This window comes from Oryx dammah, unplaced genomic scaffold, assembly GCF_014754425.2.
Source record: "Oryx dammah isolate SB20612 unplaced genomic scaffold, SCBI_Odam_1.1 HiC_scaffold_4, whole genome shotgun sequence".
Lineage (NCBI taxonomy): Eukaryota > Metazoa > Chordata > Mammalia > Artiodactyla > Bovidae > Oryx > Oryx dammah.
Window position 1 is genome coordinate 9,726,672 of NW_024070188.1, and position 26,289 is coordinate 9,752,960.

At 40.9% G+C, this 26,289-nt stretch overlaps 1 non-coding gene across 1 annotated transcript; it reads left to right on the top strand.

Moving 5' to 3' along the window:
• The first annotated feature begins 1,650 nt into the window (after positions 1-1,650).
• On the top strand, positions 1,651-1,722 carry TRNAC-GCA. Its single transcript has one exon. It is a non-coding gene; the product is annotated as a tRNA-Cys (tRNA).
• The last annotated feature ends 24,567 nt before the right edge of the window (positions 1,723-26,289 follow it).

Here is a 26,289-nt window from a genome sequence, read left to right on the forward strand (position 1 = left end):
CAAAGAACTTCTGGAACTCTCATGAGTAATGTCATACTTCAGTCTGGGGGGTAGAATGGAAGTATTAGTCGCTCAGTCACCTAAGTGTTAGTTGCTCAGTCATGTCCAAATCTTTACGATCCCATGAACTGCAGTTCGCCAGGCTCCTCTGTCCATGGGATTCTCCAGGCAAGAATATCAGTGGGTTGCTGTGCCCTCCTCCAGGAGATCTTCCCCACCCAGATTCTTTTTACGAAAACATCATAATGAGATGGTTATCTTGGTTGAGGACGGTCCCCTTGTCATTTGCCTGGGGGGAGGGGGAGAACTTATTGGTATTTCTAGGGAAAACCTTAAAGAGAGGAGTGAATTCACGAGTAAAGAGCCTGAGAAACAGGGAAAAAGAGAAGCAAGAAGTGTCACGAAAGAGAGGAAACTCAAGATCTGGCAGGAGGGAGGCAGTGAGAAATTCTCAGCGGTGGGAAATGGCTCAGAAGTGCCAGGGAGAATGATGTCTGAAATTAAGGTAGCTTTGTGTTCTGTATTGAAATGACGGCTATTGTGTTCTCTTTACCCTATCTTCTCCCACCACACCATCCCTTCCTCAGAAGATCAACACAAGTCAGCTACCAGTAACAGTGAAAGTAATGCCCCAGGGGCATGAAGAAGAGAGTGGAGTTACTAGATCACGTTTGTTCAGTAGCTCAGTCATGTCCAACTCTTTGTGACCCCGTGTACTGCAGCACATCAAACTTCTCTGCCCTTCACCATCTCCTTAAGTTTGCTCAAACTTATGTCCATTGAGTTGATGATGCCATCCCACCATCTCATCCTCTGTCAACCCCTTCTCCTCCTGCCTTCAATCTTTCCCAGCATCAGGTTCTTTTCCAATGAGACTCAGGTGGACCCCCTCAAAGAAAATGGAGCTTTGTTCACATTGAGAGGGATGTGAGAGGGAAGTAGGTGTGGAGAAGCAGCCTAGGAACCCTAAGGTGAGCTGTGAGTCATAAAAATTTCTCAGAGATGTTGAGGAGAATAGATAGGACTTCTTTCATCTTGGATATAAAATGATACACAATGAAATAGCCCCAGAAGGTAGGACAGTTTAAAGATAGCTTGACTAGAGCAGTTGGGTTGCATTGGCGTGTGCACTATTCTTTAATTAATACTATAGCTGTTAACTCCATTGGCTGTTAACTCCAGAAGGCAGGAAATTGTTAGTCACTCAATTGTGTCCGACTCTTTGTGAGCCTACAAGTCTCGTCTGTCCAAGGAATTCTCCAGTCAAGAATACTGGTGTGGGTAGTCATTTTCTTCTCCAGGGGATCTTCCTGAGCCAGGGATTGAACCCACGTCTCCCCCATTGAAGGCAGATTCTTTACCACTGAGCCCCCAGGGAAGCCACAGCTCCAGAAGGCAGGAGTTGCTTGCATATGGTCACAGGACACTTATAAGAATCACTGAGAACAAGTAATAAGGACAATAACATTAAGATTAACCATCCTTGAAAGTGTATTTCTGAGTATGAAACTTTTAAATAGGATTTCGAAAGTCACAAGTGAATGCTTGGGTATTTGCACCGACAAATGAGAAATTTTCTCTAAGTGTGTAGAATGGTACCTGGCACAAAATAATTACTGTGTGTGTGTTTGGCACTGTTGATGGAAGGCTTCCCTGCTGGCTCAGACGGTAAAGCGTCTGCCTGCAATGCAGGAGACCCAGGTTTGATCCCTGGGTTGGGAAGATCCCCTTGGAGAAGGAAATGGCGACCCACTCCAGTACTCTTGCCTGGAAAATCCCATGGACAAAGGAGCCTGGTAGGTTACAGTCCATGGGGTCGCAAAGAGTCGGACACGACTGAGCAGCTTCACACACACATGGTGGATGGAAGAGATAACATTTACAGGAAAGCAGCCACAATAAGTGTTATTCTTGTCTACTGTGTGCAGCGCTGCCTTTCAAACACTTTAGATACATCTGATACTTAGAGCTACCTTCTTCTTATCATCCCATTTCACAGAGGAGGAAATTTCGGCACAAATAATTAACTGGTTGGAGATTTCACAACTAGTAGGTACCAGCACTAGGATTCAAACCAAGATAGTTTGATTCCAGAGCTGAAGCCCTCAATGACTAAATTACCTAACCTGAAACCCAGAAATAACTAGTCAGGTAAACATCCCACCTTGGTCCATCTCCCTAAATATTTTATTGTCATCTTTGGGGGCACAATTCTAAAAGTGCATAAAATATACTAATTCTGTATCACAGAATGTGGGAAGGATATAATTTGTTAGGGATTTTTAAATTTTTAATTTTATTGGAGTATGGTTGATTTCAATGTTGTGTAGCTTCAGGTGTATGTAAAGTGATTCAGTTATACATACACATATGTTCATTCTTTTTTAGATTCTTTTCTCAAAAAGGTTATCACAGTCTAGTAAGGATTTAATCATTCTTTCTACTAGTACTTAGTAAGCATCTACTAAGTGCCAGAAACTCTTCTAGGCAGTGGGGCAGTAGCTGTGAACATATGGACAGGAATCCATCCTTCATGGAGAGTAGATTCTATCAATAGCAAAGTGGACACAGGTGAGAAACAAAATAAGCATCAATACCATGAAGAAAAATAAACCAGAAAAGGGTGAATAGACAGGGAAAACCTCCACAAGAGATCTTTGTTCAGGAGGCTGTGGGGAATGAAGGGAAATCTGTGTCCTTTCCCCCTTTAAAAAAATATTTATTTAAGGAGTATGTCAAGGCTGTATATTATTACCCTGCTTATTTTACTTATATGCAGAGGACATCATGCAAAATGTCATGCTGGATTCAAGCTGGAATCAAGATTGCTGGGAGAAATATCAATAACCTCAGATATGCAGATGACATCACCCTTATGGCAGAAAATGAAGAGGAATTAAAGAGCCTGTTGATGAAGGTGAAAGAGTAAAATGAAAAAGCTGGCTTAAAACTCAACATTCAGAAAACGAAGATCATGGCATCCAATCCCATCATTCATGGCAAATAGATGAGTTAAAAATGGAAACAGGGACAGACTATTTTCTTCAGCTCCAAAATCACTGCAAATGGTGCCTGCAGCCATGAAATTAAAAGATGCTTGCTCCTTGGAAGACAAGCTATGACAAATCTAGAAAGTGTATTAAAAAGCAGAGATATCAATTTGCCAACAAAAGTCTATATAGTCAAAGCTATGATTTTTCCAATAATCATGTATGGATATAATACTTGGACCATAAGGAAGGCTGAGCACCGATGAATTGATGCTTTCAAACTGTGGTGCTGGAGAAGACTCTTGAGAGTCCCTTGGACTGCAAGGAGATCCAACCAATCCATCCTAAAGGAAATCAGTCCTGAATATTCATTGGAAGGACTGATGTTGAAGCTGAAACTCCAATACTTTGGCCACCTGATATGAAAAATCGATTCACTGGAAAAGACCCTGATGCTGGGAAAGACTGGAGGCAGGAGGAGAAGGGGGAGACAGAGGATGAGATGTTGGATAACATCACCGACTCAATGGACATGAGTGTGAGCAAATTCCAGGAGACAGTGAAGGATAGGGAAGCCTGATGTGCTGCAGTCCATGGGGTCACAAAGAGTCGAACACAACTGAGCGACTGAACAAATTTGGCTGTGTTCCTGTTCTAATGAGGTGGATGAAACTGGAGCCTATTATACAGAGTGAAGTCAGAGAGAAAAACACCAATACAGTATATTAATGCATATATATGGAATTTAGAAAGATGACCCTATATGCGAGACAGCAAAAGAGACACAGATGTAAAGAACTTTTGGACTCTGTGGGAGAAGGTGAGGGTGGGATGATTTGAGAGAATAGCACTGAAACATGTATATTACCATATGTGAAATAGATCACCAGTCCAGGTTCAATGCATGAGACAGGGTGCTCAGGGCTGGTGCACTGGGATGACAGTGAGGGATGAGATGAGGAGAGAGGTGGGAGGGGGGTTCAGGATGGGGAACACATGTACACCCATGGCTGATTCATGTGAATGTATGGCAAAAACCACAATATTGTAAAGTAATTAGCTTCCAATTAAAATAAATAAATTAATTTAAAAAACGAAAACAAAAAACAAACAAAAAAAAAATGTGGCTGTGTTCCGGTCTCAGTTGCTGCACACGAGGTCTTCATTGCCGCGTGTGGGCTCTTTTGCTGGGGCTGGCAAGCTCTTCATTTTGGTGAGCAGGCTTCTCTCTAGTTATAGCATGTGGGCTGTTTCCTCTCGGCATGTGGGATCTTAGTTCCCAGACCAGGGTTCAAACCCAAGTCCCCTGCATTGCAAAGAAGATTCTTAATCACTGGGCCACCAGGAAAGTTAACTCCCCTATACTTCTATTCTCCTTTCCACCAAGATGACACTTGAACTTGAGTGGGCGTAAGGTCGCCCCAGGAGCCTGCTTACCACGAGTGTAGAGATTCACTCTTCAACCAGTGCAAAGCCAGAGTGCTGCTACTGCGTTGTTGCCACTCCTCATCAGAAGTCTTCTTTAGGTCTTTGAGTTGCTGGGCTTTCCCATGCAATGCTACCCTGTGCTGGGGGTACTCACATGTCTGTAGTTCTCGAAAGATCCTTCTAAGCCAAAGAAGCTCTTCCCTCTGATCGGACTTGACTCTTCACTCAAGTGATATGGACGTTTGAACTTTACCCAATGCTAGGCATGTCAGGGTTCCTCACATGTGAGATACCCGGTTTATCAAGAGATGAGCTGGATTCTTTGAGGCTTGATCTCAAACTTGTCTGCAGTTAAAACATTGACTGATGAAATTTTCCCTTCTTTTTCTATTTTGTATGTATTTGTATTTGTGCTAAAAAGACAACATTGTCACAGAACCTACAGAAATAATCATTAAAGAACTATCAACCCATGGCAGGAAATCACGCTGACCACGTATGGGTTTTCCATGTATTCTCACAAATAACCTCATCTACATACTCTGAATAACAGTCCCCAAACCAGGATAAAGAAAATTTGAGCAAAATCCCCAGCATGAAAAGAATATATTTTGATTCACCAAAGGGTTTATTTCCACTCATTGAAAAAAAATCTTCAGATATCTGAAATGGTCACCATTTACCTGCTTTCTCTCGGCTTCTTGAGGAAGGGCATTTCTTCATTCATAAAATGGAACCTCAAGCTACTCGTCTGGTTTTGAATATTATGGAAAACGTAAGCTAGGGTCCCATTGTACTCACGGTGATGCTGTAGCTGTGGGGTGGTTTTACATAATAGTTCTCATAGCCAGTGCTTGACTTCAGTCCATTCAAGCACGAAAACAGGTGGCAATGATAGCAGAGAGGTGCATTGTCCAGGGGCATCCTCACCACCCAGAGTGCAGCCTTCTTCCCTCCCCACCTGTTTCCGCCACATCCAAAGCTAGGTAGCGATGACCAATTTCTCCTGTCACCCTTCCCTCCCCTCTTTGACAGTTTACTCCTGGATTCGCAGTCCTTCTCAAACTTGAGAGGAAATAGGGATCCCCTCAGAGCCCACTAGACACATTTCTGAATCCCTCTTCCCATTACACAGACTTTTTTAGGACTATTATTTCCCCAAGCTTTGTTGATACATAATTGACATATAACATTGTGTAAGTTTAAGGTATACAAGGTAATTATATATATATATATATACACACACACACACACATATATACATATCTTGTAAAATGATTACTGTAATCAGGTAGTTAACACCTCATAGTACTATCATTTTGTGTGTGTGTGTGTGTGTGTGTGTGTGTGTGTGTGCGTGTGTGTGTATACGTATCTTGTATGTGGTGAGAACTTTACAATACTGTTAACTATGGTCACTCTGCTTATACATTAGTTCCCATCCTCAAGATTTTAAGAGGCTTGGGTCAAGGCTCAAGATTCTGGTTTTGCTGTTCATTTGTTTTGCTGCTCAGCTTGCAGGATCTTAGTTCCTCAACCAGGGATTGAACCTGGGCCCTGGCAGTAAGGAGTGCTGAGTCCTAGCCACTGGAACATCAGGGTATTCCCAAGATTCTGCATTTTAAATAAGCATTCCAGATGATTCTGTTAGAAGGAAGCTTGAGGATCACAATTTTAAAACGGTGTTAGTGGCAGCAAAATGTCTCAGGCGAGGATGCACATAGAATTTGAGATTTCACATATGTTCAGTGTAGAAAGAAGATTAAACCTGAGACCTGTAGAGACATAGCATTATGGGCTATGCAGGTTGGAAGGAAGAACAATTCTGGCCTCATGCCTTCATTTCACACACAGGAGATACAGGCTCTGGGAAGTTAGGTGATATGCCTAGAGGTTTACATCACATTTGTGGCAGAATCGGGGCTAGAAATAGGGTCATCGTTCCCCATTCAGGTCTTCTCTTCTTCCATCTTCCATTCTAAAATGAAGCAAAATTACTACTGTATTAAATAGATAACTAATGAGAGCCTTCCCCATAGCACAGGGAACTCTACTGTGCTCTGTGGTGACCTAAATGGGAAGGAAATCCAAACATATGTATATGTATGGCAAATTCACTTAGCTTTACAGCAGAAACTGACGTAGCAATGTAAAGCAACAATACTCCAATAAAAAAATCAATAAAATGAGGTAAAACTAGGAGGATTAGTTAGAACAGTTCTTTTGTCTTTTGCAACCTTTGGTAGCACTCTAGAGTTTTTCTAATTGTCTCTCAAAATATAGCTCCAGTCTATTTAAACACTGGAAGGGTAACAAAGAAGCTGACTTCCACAAAAGCAGAAAAGAGCACAGAAAAAATACAGCTGGTAGAGGACAAGCTTTTCTCTGCAAAGAGATTCTAAACAATGATTTTATGCTTCAAATACCTGTAATTAGACCCCTCTGTATAACCATTTCCGTCTCCTTTTGTTTTTTTTTCCCCACATAAAATCTTTCTGTTTTTTCAGCACCACAAGGTCAAATTGTACACAGGATGAGCATGATATATGTATCATGACTGCTAACACAAATGACTTCAGTATTTTCAAGAACCAGGTATTAAGCACCAACGACACCAACATGGAAAAACAAACCTTGGACTCTAGCATGTCAAACACTTCTCCATGTTGATAAAATAAAAATCAAACTCACAGTTGTGCTGTTAAGCTGTTTTATAGGAAATTTGTAGTTTTTAAACACAGTGATTTTTACGTGGAAAAAAGACAAACCTAAGTAACATAGAAATTTATTATACAAAGTGCATTGCCTCAGCTGCTTGGAACATCTAGCACCCCAGACATTCTTCTTCAAGGGCAAGGGTTCATCAGGAAGTAAACGGCACATTCAGAACTTGAAATCTGACTTTCTTTCTTTTTTTAATGTTTGTTTTTAAATTAAATAATCAATTTATTTCAGGTGCACTGGTCTTCGTTGCTGCGCATCACTCGGGCTTCAGTGGTTGTGACGCATGGGCTTCGCTGCCCCGTGGCCCATGGAATCTTCCTGGACCAGGGACTGAACCTATGTCTCCTGCGTAGGCAGGCATATTCTTAACCACTGGACCACCAGGGAAGCCCCACAAACCTGACGTTCTCAAAGGAGGAAAAGTTTCCGCTCTCTCCACAAAAGAGACAGTGGGACATACTAGAACAGGTGACAGAAAGACCATGGCTTGGCTATTACAAGTTTTAATTTCAGTTTGCTCATATGCCAAGTCAGGCTTTCCCAGCCTATCTGACTGTCATGAAGCTTCCATGAGTTTATATTGTACGATTAAATAAACATTGTTCGTTAGTAACTCATAGTGAAACTAGTATTAGGGATATTACAGTATGTGGTATGAGGAGGAACCTGTGACAATGCTTACCATTAAATAAGACCAATGCTTATCTTTTGCAAGCATCAGTCAGTTCAGTTCAGTCGCTCAGTCGTGTCTGACTCTTTGCGACCACATGAATCGCAGCACGCCAGGCCTCCCTGTCCATCACCAACTCCCGGAGTTCACTCAGACTCACATCCATCAAGTAGGTGATGCCATCCAGCCATCTTATCCTCAGTCGTCCCCTTCTCCTCCTGCCCCCAATGCCTCCCAGCATCAGAGTCTTTTCCAATGAGTCAACTCTTCGCATGAGGTGGCCAAAGTACTGGAGTTTCAGCTTTAGCATCATTCCTTCCAAAGAAATCCCAGGGCTGATCTCCTTCAGAACGGACTGGTTGGATCTCCTTGCAGTCCAAGGGACTCTCAAGAGTCTTCTCCAACACCACAGTTCAAAAGCATCAATTCTTTGGCACTCAGCTTTCTTCATAGTCTAACTCTCGCATCCATACATGACCATTGGAAAAACCACAGCCTTGACTAGACAGACCTTTGTTGGCAAAGTAATGTCTCTGCTTTTGAATATGCTATCCAAGGTGATAACTTTTCTTCCAAGGAGTAAGCATCTTTTAATTTCATGGCTGCAGTCACCATCTGCAGTGATTTTGGATCCTCAAAAAATAAAGTCTGACACTCTTTCCACTGTTTCCCCATCTATTTCCCGTGAAATGTTGGGACCAGACGCCATGATCTTAGTTTTCTGAATGTTGAGGTTTAAGCCAACTTTTTCACTCTCCTCTTTCACTTTCATCAAGAGGCTTTTTAGTTCCTCTTCACTTTCTGCCATAAGGGTTGCATAAAACATGATAGTGGGACTTCCTGAGTGATCCAGTGGTTAAGAATCCTCCTGCCAATGCAGGAGACGTGATCTGTGGTCCAGGAAGATCCCACATGTGGTGGATCAACTAAGCCCAAGCACCACAACTACTGAAGCCCATGCCCTGGAGTCCGCAACAAGAAAAGCCGCCCCAGTGAGTAGCCCGCAAACTGCAACTAGAGAGTAGCCCTCACTTGCCTCAACTAGAGAAAGCCCATGCGCGATAACGAAGACCCAGCAGAGCCACTGATCAATTAATTGAATTAAGAAAAAGAAAAAGTCGGACACGACTGAGAGACTGAACTGAACTGAACTGAATGTTATTCCATGTTTCCATAGGGGTTTGGAACTAGCTTGTAGGTGTCAACTGGCTCAAATCCCAAATCTCCATTCCAGGCAGGAATTAAGCCCAGTATTGACAGAGAAGCATGTCATAGGGGAGGGTAGAGATAAAAGAGTTACATTCTTCCTACAGCTTTGTAATTACTTGTTGTTGTTGTTTAATTGGTAAGTTGTGTTTGACTCTTTGTGATCCTATGAACTATAGCCCACCAGGCTCCTCTGTCCATGGGATTCTCCAGGCAAGAATACTGGAGTGGCTGCCATTTCCTTCTCCAGGGGATCTTCCCCACCCAGGGATCCAACCTGCATCTTCTGCATTGTAGGAGAATTCTTTATCACCGAGCCACCAGGGAAACTCCAAGTCCTTGTACACAAGCCCAAACTTAACATTTTTCTCTAAGTGGATTACCCACTGCAAGCTCTTTGCTTCTGTAACTTGTTAAATCAAATTCACTGTATGAGAAAAACCAACAGCAGTGGTCTGAGTGCCCCTTGGTCATAATCAGAGTTTGGGGCTGGAAGGGAGGCACTTTTAGAAGTGCTTCTTAGTGCTTCCTAACCAGGTTTGGGAATCAAACTCAGCTTTCGTAATTGAACTCAGGAGCTTTCAATCTCTGTTAGAAGCAACAGGGGAATTAAAAAAATTACCCAGATTTTTTTTTGGACTTGCACATCAGAAGTTTTCTAAGTCTCAAGATGTTTCTAACATGCAAGAGGGGTAAAAACAATTAATCTAGTTTAATTCCTTATTTAGTGAGGAAACTGAGTTCCTCTCCTTTTCTTTAGTTGCTAAGTCATGTCCTACTCTTTGTGACCTCGTGGACTGTAGCATGCCAGGCTCCTCCATCCTCCACTATCTCCTGGAGATTGCTCAAACTGATGTCCATTGAGTCAGTGATGCTATCTAACCATCTCATTCTCTGCCATCCTCTTCTCCTTTTGCCTTCAATCTTTCCTAGCATCCAGGTCTTTTCCAAAGAGTCTGCTCTTCCCATCAGGTGATCAAAGTATTGGAAGTTCAGCAAACTAAATAATTAAATTTCTATAAGCACTTACAAGTGGCGAATACTCAATTCAACTCAAAAAATCCATATTGAGTACACACATATCTACGGTATAAAAACTGGTCTAAATGACTTCATCATAAGAGAGATGAAACCAATTCAAAATTATACAAGGCAGAATAATGTAAATGATTATAGAGTAGGAAAAACAGGGTGTTTTAGTATTCCAAAAGGCTGAGAAATAACTTGAGATCTTTATCAGGAATATGGCAGATGATTTCTTAAAATCAGAGGATGCTGACTCCTGAAAGCTAGTGAGTCCTAAACTTGTGGAACTGTAAGTAATCACACAATATGGATACTGCAATTCTATCTCATGCTTTGAAAGTTGGCCTGTGTGTCAAACAATTGTAAATACTTTGCTTATCATGGACAATAGAACTACAAAAATGTCCTGAAAGGAATATTGCTACAAATCAGGGTAAATTTTGATTTCTTTTAAGTGTTTAATTTATAAGCATTGCACTATTTCCCAAGTCCTGAAAAATCAGTTGAGAATGACTATAGGTGATGGCCATGGAATATGTGGTCACTCCTGGATATCTTTTAAAATACTCTTTAAACCTCCAAAATATGTTCTACTATGTCACTACTCCTATTTCAGAGGTATCCACCTAGCTCAGGGTCTCATCTTAACCATCCCAAAGTCTTCCTAGTTTTCTTTTCTCTAATGTTTTACCTCACTCAGTCCATTCTACATAATGTTGTGAAGTAAGTCATTCTAAAACACTGTTACAAAATGTTTTAAATGTAAAATGAAACTTTACTATACATATTGTTATACTATCCATTTATTTTCTCTCTTTTCAAGGTTTAATTATTGTTTATCAAAGTAATATATTTAATAATTTAAGAACCAGAAAATATTACAAAGCTTATAATGGACACAGCTCTCTCCTGCTTTATCCCTTTGTGTTCCCAATTGCTGCTCCCCAGAAGAAATTTTCAAGTATCTTACAGGTTTCTACTGGTATTACTTGATATGATATGCTTATTCTGTTATTTTAAGATTTCCCAATATTAGACATTGCCTGTTGATTTTCTATCTGAAGGATGGGGATTTATTTCAATTAAACATGCCTTGTTCCACATTCTTTCTGGAAATAATTGGGGACATATCAATGGATAAGACCAAGTCCCCATCCTTAGGAACTTACATTCATTCTGGTGTGAAAAAGTAAAAAACAGACAAGAAGCCAAATAACTGGAGAATTCCAGAAAGTGACCCATGACATGAAAAAAAATTAAGCAGAGGAAAGAATACATGTTCCCTTCCTCCGCTCACCCAATATAGTTCTAATAAAATGTTTGATGCTTGCATGGGTATAACTAGATAAGTATTACTCAGCACTGCAGCATAAATTATATTATGATTAACTTTCACTTATTGTACAACTATTTTCTCTGAGTCTGAAAGGGCCTTGTTACTGCATTTCCTTAGTTTTTCATATACTGAGAATGAATTCATTCCTAAACATGCTGCCAGGACTAGAAAATGTCTCTCGAGATGATCCAGTCCTACAGCTGATCTCTCAGTTCCTCCTCCTCCTCCTCTTCCTCTTTCATAACCCCTTCTGAGACCTAGGCCCTCTTTCCAGTGCTGTCTGGGAGCTTTCCAGGTAGCAAAGCTGTTACCCTGGGGTTTCCTTTACCACCTTCCAGGATCTCCCTCTGATCTGCTCTTCCTTTCCTGGACACCACATCCTCCTTGTTCTTTAGTCTTCCAGTAGCTTCTTGAGAAACAGTGCACAGGAAGCAAATGTCTGCAGCCTTACATGACTGACATGCTTCTCCTTGCCGAGAGCCTACTATAGAACTCTAGACAGGAAAGGATTTTTCCTTAGAAATCAGGAATGATTGCTCCATTGCCAATTGGTGTGCATCGAGTGCTATTGAAAATTCTGATGACATTCTTGTTCCCAGTCCTTGGGTGTGTGACCTGGAAGAATTAGGGTTCTAAAATTTTAGAATAATTGGGATTTTGCCAGATTTTTTTTTCCCTTTTTCTGGAGAGGCAAAAATGTGTGATGATTAAGAGCACAGATTTTAGAGCCAGACTGCTGGGTCTGTCACTTAACTAGCTCTCTACTTTGCAAGGTACTCAACTTTTCTATGCCTCTGATGGCTGTAAAATGAGGTTAATAGTAGTACCCCCATCACAGGGTCTTGGTGAGGATAAGAGGAATACTTCAAAATGTTTAGAACCATTCTGGGCACAAACGCTCTCTGTAAACACTAGCCATTATTATTATGTTATTACTGTTAACTTATTTCTTTATTGCACTGGATATTTAGTAGACTATTGTAATTTGGAAACTCAAACTTTCACAGTTGGGACATCTGCTCGTATTATTTCTTTTATAATTTCCTTTCACTTTCTTCATACTTTTTTCCTGGAATCCTTGTTATCAGTCAAATTTCCTCAATGTTATATTTCAATCTACTGACAATCATATTTTAAATATTCAATATTTTTGTCTTATTTTTTGAATATGTGTATGTATATATATACACATATGTATTTTATGTATATATAGTATGCATGGATGTATACTATATGTGTTTGTGTGTGTTCATCACTCAGTAGCAACCCCATGCACGGTGACCCGCTAGGCTCCTCTGCCCATGGGATTTGTCAGGCAAGAATACTGGAGTGGGTAGCCATTCCCTTCTTCAGAGGCTCTTTCCAACCCAGAGATCATAACTGGGTCTCCTGCATTGCAGACAGATTCTTTTATGTCTGAGCCACCAGGGAAACACTTACATATGTGTGTGTGTTAGTTGCTCAGTCTTGTCTGACTCTGTGACCCCATGGACTGTAGCCCATCAGACTACCCTGTCCGTGGGATTTCCCAGGCAAGAATACTGGAGAGGGTTGCCATTTCCTTCTCCAGGAGATCTTCCCCACCCAGGGATCAAACCTGGGTCTCCTGGATTGCAGACAGATTCTTTACCATCTGAGCCACCAGGGAAGCCCTGCCCTTGGATAAACTATATATGTATTATATATGTATGCATTATATATATATATGTATATATATAAAGCTTTTGAACTTTCCAGGTGGCTCGGTGGGTAAAAAATCTGCCTGCAATGGGGGAGATGTAGGAAACAAGGATTCCACCCCTGGGTTGGGAAGAGCCCCTGGAGGAGGGCATAGCCACCTGTTCCAGTATTCATGCCTAAAGAATCCCAAGGACAGAGGAGCCTGGCGGGCTATAGTCTACAGGGTCTCAAAGAGTAGGACACTACTGAAGTGACTGAGTGCATATAAAGTTTTTAAATGGATATAGTATTTTGTCTTTTCTTCCTGGAGATATTTCTTAAAAGGTTTATTTTTATTGTTGAAATTTCTTGCTGCTTTTTTTTTTCTATTTTGTTGAAGACTTTTCTTGGTGATTCTTGAATGTCTACTCATGCTAAAAGTAAGGCTGTTAAGCTCTAGGACTTGTCAACCAGTGAGCTTTGTTGTAGGGAGACTGGGAAAGAGTTGAATCCCCTGAAAACACAGGTGGGCCCCTGTAAATGTCAGTTTCTGTAGATCTTTGGCTTTGAGCTGGTCAGTGTTTTCTAGTCTCTTGCCTGGGAGTATAGTGTGGCTCTTGTACTCTTGCCTGGAAAATCCCATGGGCAGAGGAGCCTGGTAGGCTGCAGTCCATGGGGTCGCTAAGAGTCGGACACGACTGAGTACTTCACTTTCACTCTTCACTTTCATGCACTGGAGAAGGAAATGGCAACCCACTCCAGTATTCTTGCCTGGAGAACCCCAGGGACAGGGGAGCCTGGTGGGCTGCCATCTATGGGGTCGCACAGAGTCGGACACAACTGAAGCGACTTAGCAGCAGCAGCAGCAGTGTTCTGGGAGCTAAGATGTGGCAGAAATGGAAGGGAATGTTTTTCATGTAGATTCTCACACAATCCTCTTGCTTTTAACACATGGGACCTCATTAAACTTAAAAACTTTTGCATAGTAAGGGAAACCATAAACAAAACAAAAAGACGACCTACAGATTGGGAGAAAATATTTGCAAATGATGCAACTGACAAGGGATTCATTTCCAAAGTAAACAAACAGCTCATGCAGTTCAATATCAAAAAATCAAACAATCCAACTGAAAAATTGGCAGCAGACCTAAGTAGACATTTCTCCAAAAAAGACATACTGCTGGCCACTAGATATATGAAAAGATGCTCAATATTGTAAATTATCAGAGAACTGCAAATCAAAACTACAATGAGGTATCATCTCACACTGGTCAGAATGGCTGCCATCAAAAAGTCTACAAATAAAAATGCTGAAGAGGATGTGGAGAAAACGGAACCTTCTGACACTGTTGGTGGGAATGTAAATTGGTGCAGCTACAATGGAAAATAATATGGAGGTTCCTTAAAAAGCTAAAACTAGATCCAGCAATCCCAATCCTGGGAATATACCCAGAAAAGATGAAAACTCTAATTTGAAAAGATACACACACGCCAAAGTCATTGCAAAGCTATTTACAATAGCCAAGACATGGAAGCAACCTAAATACCCATTGATAGATGAGTGGATAAAGATGTGGTACACATAGACAATGGAATGTTAACATTACTCTGCAATAAAAAGAATTAAATAATACCATTGGCAACAACATGGGTGGACCTAGAGATCATTATAACAAGTAAAGTGAGTCTGAGAAAGACAAATACCATATAACATCAGTTTTATGTGGAATCTTACAAAACGATACAAATGAAATCATTTACAAAACAGAAATATTAACAAATTCACAAACATAGAAAACAAGCTTACAGTTATCAAAAGGGAAAGGGCGAGAAGGGATAAATTAGGAGTCTGAGATTAACATACATACACTACTTATAAAGTAGATCAACAAGGCTCTACTGTGTAGCACAGGGAACTATACTCAATATCCTGTAATAAACTATAAGAGAAAAGAATCTGAAAGAGAATGAAAAAAAATTATATGTATATGCATAACTGAATCACTTTGTTGTATACCTAAAACACAGTAAATCAGCTATAGTTCAAAAAAAAAAAAAAATTCCCCCCTGGATGTGAGAATTGGATTATAAAGAAAGCTGAGTGCCGAAGAATTGATGCTTTTGAACTGTGGTGTTGGAGAAAAACCTTGAGAGTCCCTTGGACTGCAAGGAGATCCAACCAGTCCATCCTAAAGGAGACCAGTCCTGAATATTCATTGGAAGGACTGATGCTGAAGCTGAAACTCTAATACTTTGGCCACCTGATGTGAAGAACCGACTCACTGGAAAAGACCGTGATGCTGGGAAAGATCGAAGGTGGGAGGAGAAGGGGACAATAGGGGATAAGACGGTTGGATGGCATCACCGACGCGATGGACATGAGTTTGAGTAGGCTCTAGGAGTTAGTGATGGACAGGGAACTTGGGGTGCTGCAGTCCATGGGGTCACAAAGAGTCGGACATGACTGAGCTACTGAACTGAACTCTTGTTTTTAAAATGGTGTCTCCTGGGTTCAAGCTCTCCACCCTCTCTAGGATGGATGTAGGTTTTGTGGGATCTCAAGCTTAAGTCATTTGGAGGACCCTCTTCCAGACAAATATAAAATTATGAAGCACAATTACATAGAAGGCCTTGGAAGGGACCCGGGTGTGGGCAGACCCAGGCCTATGCTTTAGTAGCCTCAGGATCAGGCTGGCCCTGCATCCTGCCTTCTCGCAGATGCTGGAGGGGTATGCCTAATGTTACTGGCTGCAGAGGGCATCTGGAGTCTTATTGTCACTTACTGTCATTCAATTCTTTACTTTTTAGCCCCATCCCACACTCTGGTTCTTCAGGGATAACCAGTGTCTTCCTATCTTGGAGCTTCATGGTATTTATCATTCAGCTGGTCTACTTCTTGTGGGGCGGGGTGGGGAGCATCTCTCACTGCAGGCATTTGGGCTTCCGTTTCTCTGCTGAGCTAAATCTCACCATTCAGTCGTGTACTTTCCACCTTCTAGAACCACGTGGCTATCTCCTGGCTGCTATTATTACCTAACTTGTTCTCTTTGTCATAGTGGGTTTATTCCTTTTTTCATTCCACTGCTGCCATTGATGAGCTTTAGGAGAGGACAGAAATAAACAGGCTCAATTTGCTGTGTTTAATCAAAAGTCTTATTCTGACCTCAGATAATTTATATTTGTCATTAACACTACTGTTGTATTTTATTCATTTAAGTAAGTCAGGTGGTGCTAGTGGTAAAGAATCTGCCTGTCAACGCAGGAGACGTAAGAGACCTGGGTTTGATCCCTGGGTTAGGGAGAGCTGCTGGAGGAGGAAATGGCAACCCACTCCAGTATTCTTGCCTGGAGAATTTCATGTACAGAGGAGCCTAGCGGGCTACAGTCCATAGGGCTGAAAAGAGTAGAACACCACTCAAGCAACTTAGCACACAGGCACACACTCTAAAACTAAACATTGGCTGTACTGTACACTTGAAACAAACACTTCCATGTTCTCATAATCTGGTACATTCTGAGACAATAAATGAAGCTAGTGTGTGGATTAATCAAACTGCATATTCTGTAAAGGAGAATATACCAGAAAATGTCTACAATTTTTTAAAACAAAATTACAAAGTGATTCATATTAATAAAGGAGTCTACAAAATCCTTATGTTGTATGAAAAAATATTTAGTCTAGTTTATTGTTCTAAATGGTGTTCAATAAATGTTTGTTAAATAAATGAATGCTCCCAGAAAGAGTCCATCTCATCCACTCAGATGACTTCATTTCTATTAAAACACTTCCTTTCCCAAATGACTCTCCAAACTCTTGGTGAATGAGATGTAGAAATATTCATGGTAAGTTTTCCCAAACTGTGCTCCTTGGAATCTCAGATTTGCAAGAATACTTTAAGAAAATTATGTGGGGCCAAGAGTATTTTATAAACTCTAAGCTCAACAAATTTCTTTACATTAAGGATTCCTTAGGGTCTTAACTATGTTAATATGAATTGTGAATCCTTTAGAGGGGGATCATGATAAGTATTTCTCAAATTTATTTCTTACCAATCCCATTTAGACAGCATACTATTTATTCCTTCCAGAGAAAATTGCATCAAAATACAATTTAGAACATTTTTTGTCAACAGTGAAAGTGAAGCTGCTCAGTCGTGCCTGACTCTTTGCAACCCCACGGACTGTAGACTGCCCGGCTCCTCCACCCATGTGTCAACACTGGGTTTCCTAATTTTGGACCTGGAAAACACCTCCTTTTCATCCTGAGGAGGAGGGTTTTTTTCCTCCCATGCCAACTCTATTCTAGATCTTAATCCCTCAGCATTACCTCGCCTTGAAACTCTCTGGAATATCAGACTGACTGTCCTCCCACAGGATCTCAATGATGCCGAGTGAAATAAAGCCTGTGTCAGAGAACCTTTGATAAGAGTTACTGGGGGAAAAAAGCAGAAATGAATAGAGGATAACAGTGAGGTGGCCTCCCAGGTGACGCCGGCCATAAAGAATCTGCCTGCCAAGGCAGAGGCATCAGAGACCCAAGTTCAGTCCCTGGGTCGGGAAGATCCCCTGGAGGAAGACATGGCAGGCCGCTCCAGTATTCTTGCCTGCAAGATTCCATGGACAGAAGAGCCTGGCAGGCTGTATTCCATGGAGTCATAGAGGCGGACGCAACCGAGAGCAGCACCACGTATGCACTTCTTCCACACAAAGGTGCTATATACTCTGCTCTGTACCTTGTTTTGAGAAAATCAGGTAAAAACCTAACTTATATCTTGGAGATTTTTATAGATTGAGTTGGGTCCCCAAAAAGACATGCTGAACTCCTAACCCCCAGTATCTTAGAAAGTGACCTTATTTGGAAATAAAGTCATTGTAGATGTAAATAAAGTTGAGATGAGGTCACCGCGGAGTAGATTAGCCCTTAATCCAATGTGACTGCTGTCCTTTTATTAGGACGTACGTGCCCGGTGACACTGTGATGTGGTGACTGACATCAGAGGCAGACAGCGGAGTGGTGCCGCTGCAAGCTGAGGCATGCCAGGGCTTTGCTACAAATGATCACCAGAAGCTGGGATCAGGCAAGGCACCATTTTCTAAGTTTCAGAGGGAGCAGGGCCCTGCCAACACCTTGATTTTGGAACTTCTAGCATCCAGAACTGTTTCCATTGTTTTAAGCCACATAGTTTGTACCTCTTTTCCCCAACAGTCCTAGATCTTTCCAAATCAGTGGAGAGATGCTTCATTCTATTTGACAGGTACATAGTATTTAACTGCATGGCTGGACAATGGTTTACTTTTCATTTCATTTATCTCATTCATTAGGCCATGCAGCATGGTTTGTGGGATCTCAGTTTCCAGACCAGGGATTGAACCCAGGCCACAGCAGTGAAAGCACCAAGTCCTAATCACTTGACTGCCAGGGAATTTATTTGCTCAGTTCTCTACTGACGAACATTTCAGTGTTTAATTTTGTCATTAGAAACAGCACAAAGCAAATAACTATATACATATATATTAATATAGTTATATAACATAACATTATAACTTACAGCTATATTAACATATAATATTTATATACATAGTATACTACACTATAGTAGAGCTTCCCTGGGGGCTCAGATGGTAAAGAATCTGTCTGCAAGACAGGAGACCTGAGTTCAATCCCTGGGTCTGGAAGATCTCCTGTAGAAGGGAGTGGCTACCCCCTCCAGTATTCCTTGCCTGGAGAATTCCATGAACAGAGGAGCCTGGGGGGTTACCGTCCATGGGGTTGCAAAGAGTAGGACACAACTGAGTGAATCTTACAACACGATAGTATAGTATAATTATATTAATAACTATATATTAACATATAACTATATACATCATGGAGAAGGCAGTGGCACCCCACTCCAGTACCCTTGCCTGGAAAATCCCATGGATGGAGGAGCCTGGTAGGCTGCAGTCCATGGGGTCATGAAGAGTTGGACATGACTGAGCAACTTCACTTTCACTTTTCATTTTCATGCATTGGAAAAGGAAATGGCAACCCACTCCAGTGTTCTTGCCTGGAGAATCCCAGGGACTGGGGAGCCTGGTGGGCTGCTGTCTATGCGATCGCACAGAGTCGGACACGACTGAAGTGACTTAGCAGCATATACATCATATACTATGGTATGTGTGTGTGTATATATATACATATAATTATATATGTCATTTCAAACAAATGTGAGACTATCCTGAGATAAACGCACAGGAGTGGTGGATACTTAAATTGAAATAAGATGTTTTGTACATGAACAAGTAAGAAATTATTATGACTTGAATAACCTTAAGTTTCCACAAACAGAGAGTATAATAAAATGGAGCTTAAGCCAATAATGATGCTAAATGGCATAGCTTTGTCCTGACTTCTCCCCCATCTCTCTCCCTAACTGTCCCCCTGCTGTGTGACCTTTCAGACAAGCCTCCTTTCTTTTCTCTGGATATCTGCTGCACTTGAATTTTCAGGGTTTTTTTTCCTTTTTTTAAAATTGTTGTGTATAGTTGATTTACAACATTGTGTTAATTTCTACCATACTGCAAAGTGATTCAGTTTTATATGTATATTCACATACACACACACACACACACATATACATATTCTTTTTCATTATGGTTTATCACAGGATATTGACTATATCCCTGAGCTATAGTAGAATCTTGTTGTTTGAGTTTTTAGTACTTTAATGTTTATTTTAATTTTTAAAATAAAATTTAATATTTATATTTTAAGGTAGATATGAGAATACAATTACAAAAAAACTTATGAGAATAAGTGCCCTATATAAAGACAGGAATTTCTATGTTTTTGCCTGCTTTGATTACTTTATTATGCCCTTCATCCACACTCTATCCTCACTAATACACACACACACACACACACACACAGCTGCACTGGGTAATATCTGTTTCTCACATTTGTTGTCATGTATTTAGAAGTTTTTTACTGTCTCCTTTATATTTGCCCACAATAGTTAGCCTACTGTCTTTTCCACAGATGTTACTGCCTGACTTATAAGTATCTACCCAGCGCTTTTGTATGCTAAGTTTTTCATCAGTGAAAATTCTCTATCTCCTGAAGGCAGCCTGAGGATTTACTTTTATGGAGTACAGTTTCTGTGAACCTCATTCTTCCTCTTTCTTCTTTTCTCAGAACAGAATAATGGTTGGGGATATATATTTTTAACCAACATATTTTAAAAAATCAGTACCAGATACATTGGATTGTCACGGCTAATCCATGATGACAGCCCCATAAAGGAAGGAGGTAATTTACTTTGATTTCCTAGATCATGAGGACTTTTCTTTCTAGAAAGGGTTTAGGATTGGGACTCTGGTCACGTGGCTATTATTCTTAGTATCCTCAGCCATGTTGCCTGCCAAGAATCGTTGGAGCTAAGAGTAGGCTACTTATATGATATAATTGGTAAAGTGCTGGGAAGAGGCCTAAGTCTTCACAGGTCTCCCCTAGAGCATTCCAAAGTACTTAAATTGTTACCTTCATCATCAAAGCTTACTCTTGCTCAAATGTAAATAGCCTGAAGGGATATCGTAATAAACCATTATCAGAAATCAGCAACTCAGTGCGAATGGGTCTTTTAGATTCTTTTCCTGCTAACACTAGTTGGCCAAGAAGCAAGTGAGAATTCAGCCAAGACGTTTTCACTGAAGTGAGCTGAGTCCTGTGTTATTGCTGTCGTGATGAGAGAGAAAAGCCTGGCCAGTAACACGGCCCCCATCACTCTCTCCACTGACCAGGAGACTAGAGCTCTTTTGTAAAGAGGAACTACCGGGATTGGAGAGGTCTAGGGAACTGGGTTACAAGGATCTTCTTCACTTGCGTGCAGGGTCAAATGGATCATGAAAAGGTAGCTGTTACGTTTTTCTACACTTTCAGCATGGCAAGTTGATGATTCTGGTAAAGCTCAAAACGGCATCTGGCAGTCAGAATGGTTCATCACATTTTTAAAAACATAATAATGTTGGAAGCTCCTGTTTTTGAACCAAGCTGTGTAGTAAGGTGAAAGTACTCTGTACTCTCCTCCGTTTTCCCTTCTCCCCACTTCTTTGATCATGTGGGTCTAACGGTCTCCATCTACTGCCAGGGGCTATTTGACTTCCTTGATGAATATTTATGGATAACAAAGTAGTCACTATTTTCCACTGGGTCTTATTAATGCTAATTCTCAAACCTGAGATCTACTTGGGGATTGACCGCCTGGTCAGTTGAGATAGATAATTGTTTGTCTCTCTTTTCAAGTCTCACATGATTAGAAAAACTGTTGGAAGGAGGTGATCTAGGTAGACCTGCCCAGACTCTCGTTCATTTCAGAAGAAGTTACATTCATTTCAGAAGCAGTAAAGAATTACAAATTGAAAAACTGAAAGTGCTCCATGGAGGAAATAACTTACTTTGCTTGAGAACAGCCAACAAATTGCAGGTGCTTTCATAAATTAGATTCACTCATCGTTGTTCCAACTCAAATATTACTTTCTGTTATTGATTTATTGAACTTGTCATATTATCTCTTTGTGAAATTTATCCGTTATGAAACTATCTTATCTAAGTAAAGAACTCTCCGCTTCTTACAATAGTATTTTTATTCAGTTACTGGCCCTTTCTCTTCCACCTAAAAACATGCACCAGCCTCTCTCCATCCTAAAATTAAAAAAAAATTCCTTCTTGGCGCTATTTCCTACTCTAGTGAGTGATTCACGTCCCTCCTCTTTCTGGTAGACTTCTTGAGAAGTCCTTATGTCCTAACTTCCCATTTTCTCTTTAACTGACTGCAATAGTATCATTAATAATAACAATAGCTAATATACATTGAGTGAATGATGTGTGCCAGGCACTGTGCAGCTTATAGGTATTATCCAATTTAAATCTTCCAAGCATCCAACGCAGTAGGTATCATCAGCAGCCCTGTTTATACAGATGAGAAGACAGAGGCTTAGAAAGTGTTTGTGTGTTGCTTACTCAGACAGTGAGTGGGTGGCAACAGAGCAACTCTAGTTTCCTCCTGGAGATGCTGTCTATATCACTGTTGCAATGCACAATGTGTACTGTCTCTAACAACTTCCTGCAACCAATCATAGCCTCATCATCATATCCATGGGTTTACAGTCAGTCTTCATTCTACTCTTTCTTTCAGCAGTTGCCACTGTTGGAACTTTGGACTTTTCTACTTCCTTCATTTCTGTGATGATGTACAACTGTTGCTTCCACATTTCTAACTAACTAGATGACTTTCTGATTTGTCCTCCCATTCTCTCTAAAATGTTGGATTTTCCTTCTTTTCAATGTGTCCCTTGAGTGATCTCAGTGACTCCTATGTTCTCAACGATCAGCTCAGTTCAAATTCCACTGTCCCTTTCTCCTGAACTCCAGGTTTATCTGTACTTATAGGGACTAGAAATACACAAGTCAAATTTCATTATGTGTCCTTTAAAGCCTGTTTCTCCCTCTGCATTTCCTCTATCATTTAAAACATAGATTATCTAACATACAAGCTGAAGGATGGCGGAAAGGGTTTCTTTTTTTTTTTTTTACATTTATTTCTTTTTCATGCCTGCATTTAATTGGTTACTATATCCTGCGTATTCTGAGTTTTTCATTTAAAAATTTGTCCATTCATTTCTATTACCATTCCTGCTGCTTTAACTCAGACTCTTACCCTATCTTATCCCTTTTGAGGTCAAGTATTGTGTGTTGTACTTCACAGTAGTCCCTACAATAGCTAGCCCAATTTTGTACACAGATATAGATTATCAGGCATTTGTTCAGTGATAAAGTGAAAAAAAGTGAAAGTGAAGTCGCTTATTTGTGTCTGACTCTTTGTAACCCCATGGACTGCAGCCCACCAGGCTCTTCCATCCATGGAATTTTCCAGGCAAGAGTACTGGGTTGCCATTTTCTTCTCCAGGGGATCTTCCTGACCCAGGGATCGAACCCGGGTTTCCCGCATTGCAGGCAGATGCTTTACTGTCTAAGCCACCAGGGATAGATGAATATCTGTTCAACACTTAACATTTCATGAAGATTATCCTACATGTAAATATTCTATGTAAATATTCTAATAGTTACATAGAACTTGCTCTCATCAGACATGATTTTAAATACTCTAGCTGTATTACCTTAGCTAATCATCACAAATTTCTTCTGAAGTAGGTACAATTATTATGCCCATTTTATAGGTGGGGAAACAGAGAGAGGAACTGACTTGCTCAAGTTTATAGAGCTAATAGATGGCAGAGCTGGAATAAGATCACAGTCTGGCTTCAAAGTCATGTTGTTAGCCATTGTACTTCCTTGTTGTTTTAGTTGCTAAGTCATGTCCGACTCTTCTGTAACTTCTTGAACTGTATAGACTCTAGGCTCCTCTGTCCACGGGATTTCCCAGGCAAGAACACTGGAGTGGGTTCATAGTGCCTGTTCCGGGGGATTTCCCAACCCAGGGATGGAATCCATGTCTCCTGCTTGGCAGGTGGACTCTTTCCCACTGAGCCACCCGGAAAGCCCATTGTACTTCCTTATGTTTCCCTTTGGTCTGCTTCTGTGCATCAGATGGAGATCCCTATTATTTTCCATTAACAATTTTGATTCTTTTGTCCACTTCCTGTTAGATCTGATTAGACTGTCATTATTTTTATACTGCAGTTTGGCTGACAGAGAGCTTTTTCTTAGATTCAGAAAAGTGTCAGTAATGTCATTTTCTTGTTCACTGGCTCTTACAGATCAGCAGTATTTTCATTATGAAATTTCCTTGCAAAATCTTTTCAACAAGTGGGAAGCCGCTATAGAGCACAGGGAGCTCAGCTCTTGTGATCTGTGATGACCTACAGGCATGGAATAGGGGTGGGAGCTCAAGAGAGAGGGGATATATGTATACTTACAGCTGATTCCCGTTGTACAGCAGAAACGAATGCAACATTGTAAAGCAATTATACTCCAATTAAAAACTGAATTAAAAGGGAATCTTTCAGAAATAGAAAGTAGTCTGCTGTAGCCAGCCAATGAAAATATAACATCCAATAGAAAAGAAAAATCTTTTCGAAAGGGGTATCCATTATATGAGTGCTAGTTAACTAGAGCATGTAGTACATACTTTCATTTCCCTGATTTCTTGGGTTCCCTCAAGGGAAGGACTAAGTGCAGGTCATTTTCTGGGGAGCTCTTGGAAGCACAGGGAGGGAGCAACGCAGTGAGATACAGGGTGTGATAATGATGCCGCTCTGGGCTCAACCCCAATAGTGACCTTCAGAGAAGCCAGGTGAGATATACCTCAGAAGCCTGTGCCTGGATGCATTGCGGCTGCAGCACTAAGACACCAACTTTCAGTCCCCGAGGGTTGATGGAGGTCCCTCAGTGGATGGTGGCTTTCCATCTGCTTGACTTCTGGGTTGCCACTGTCTTTGGCAGAGCAAACTCCTGTGGTGCTGGAGAACCAGGAGGAAGGAGAGAGACATTGGTGGTGCTAGAGGTAGGAAGGTTTTAGATTGCTGCCGACTGCATCTAAGGTGAATTCAGGTGGGTCTGGCAGGTGTGGGGCGTGATATCTACAGTCTCTGCTACACCTGGTGAAACTGAAGTTGCTCAGTCGTGTCCGACTCTTTGTGGCCCCATGGACTGTAGCCTACCAGGTTTCTCTGTCCATGGGATTTTCCAGGCAAGAGTACTTGAGTGGGTTGCCATTTCCTTCTCCAGGAGATCTTCCTGACGCAGGGATTGAACCCAGGTCTCCCACACTGTAGGCAGACGTTTTACCATCTGAACCACCAGGGAAGTCCAAACCCTAACTTTCTCCGGAGAAGGTTAGGATTAAGGTCAGGATTAGGACGCTCTGACGGAGAAGGCAATGGTTGGTGGTAAAGAACCCACCTACAACGCAGGAGACAGAAAGAGACACAGGTTCGATCCCTGGGTTGGGAAGATTCCCTGGAGGAGGGCATGGCAACTCACTCTAGTATTCCTGCCTGGAGAGTCCCATGGACAGAAGAGCCTGGCAGGCTGCAGTCCATGGGGTCGCAAAGAGTTGGACCCGACTGAAGTGACTTAGCACACGTGCAATATTTCCTTTCCACATTTAGAAGATTATCTCGTATGTCTCTTGGGAGCCTGCCAGGTGTTGCAGGCTCCAGCAGCCTTTGTGCTTCCAATGCAAAATTGTGGGTTTCTGCATACTCTTCAAGGACAAGTGTCAGAATATTCTGGAGACCTCTGGAGGGCGCTGAAACATCAAGGAGCCCTCTTACAAGAAGTATTGCAGGGAGCTGCTGACTATTCAAGAAAATGAACTAGAGGAAGATGATGATACCTTATTTACATATATGTTGATCTATAGGACAACATAGATCAATATTATGTTGATCTATGTTTCAATTATGTCATTGATGTATATAATCATGGTGAAACTAAAATTTTCTCTAAACATTTTTGGCATTGTCACAATTCTATACTTGAATTTAAGAGAAATTAATTGAATAATCTGACATTCTAATGGCATTGATTAGGTACCTCCTATATGCTAAATCTCTGTAAAAAGTGGTATGAGTTATAAAAAGGTGAGTGAAAGTCAGTCTCTTACTTACAATGCATTAGAAGGAGTGAGCATGGTATATAAGCAACCATAAAGCAAGGTGGAAAGTGATAAGATCCATAAAAAAAAAAAATACCATGGGCTGTGAAAATTCTAAGATAGAAAAATTATTTCTGCACCAAGCAATTTATTATTTCTTATGGTAATATTAATAGCCAAGCCTAGCCCAAATGTCCTGGAAATTTCATTAAATGTGGCCTACTTGCTGGCCCACTTGCCAGCCCACTAGTTGAAGTTTAATAATAAGCAGACTTGGGCTTAGAAAAGACAGACAGGTCCCAGATGGGCCTTTAACTCAGTGATAACTGCACTGGTCTCTAAAAATGCTCTCAAGAGGAAAAGCAAAGTCCTTCTTAATTATAAAAAAAATCTAACATCATGTGGTTTGCTTTTAAGCCATAAAATTTTAGGTATACAAAAGGAACATTGGAAACAAAAATTGTGCATTATTTGTATTGACAAAACTATTGTTGAGTTTTCTTGAACATGAAAACGTTTTTCTCAAAGATTTTATCATAAAATAGAAATGTCAGGAGTCTTTTTTCTTAACCAAAAGTCAATTTTTAATGAAATTATGCATATGAAAGAGCCTATAACAGATATTTTAATAGAAAACCAAGTTCAGCAAAACCA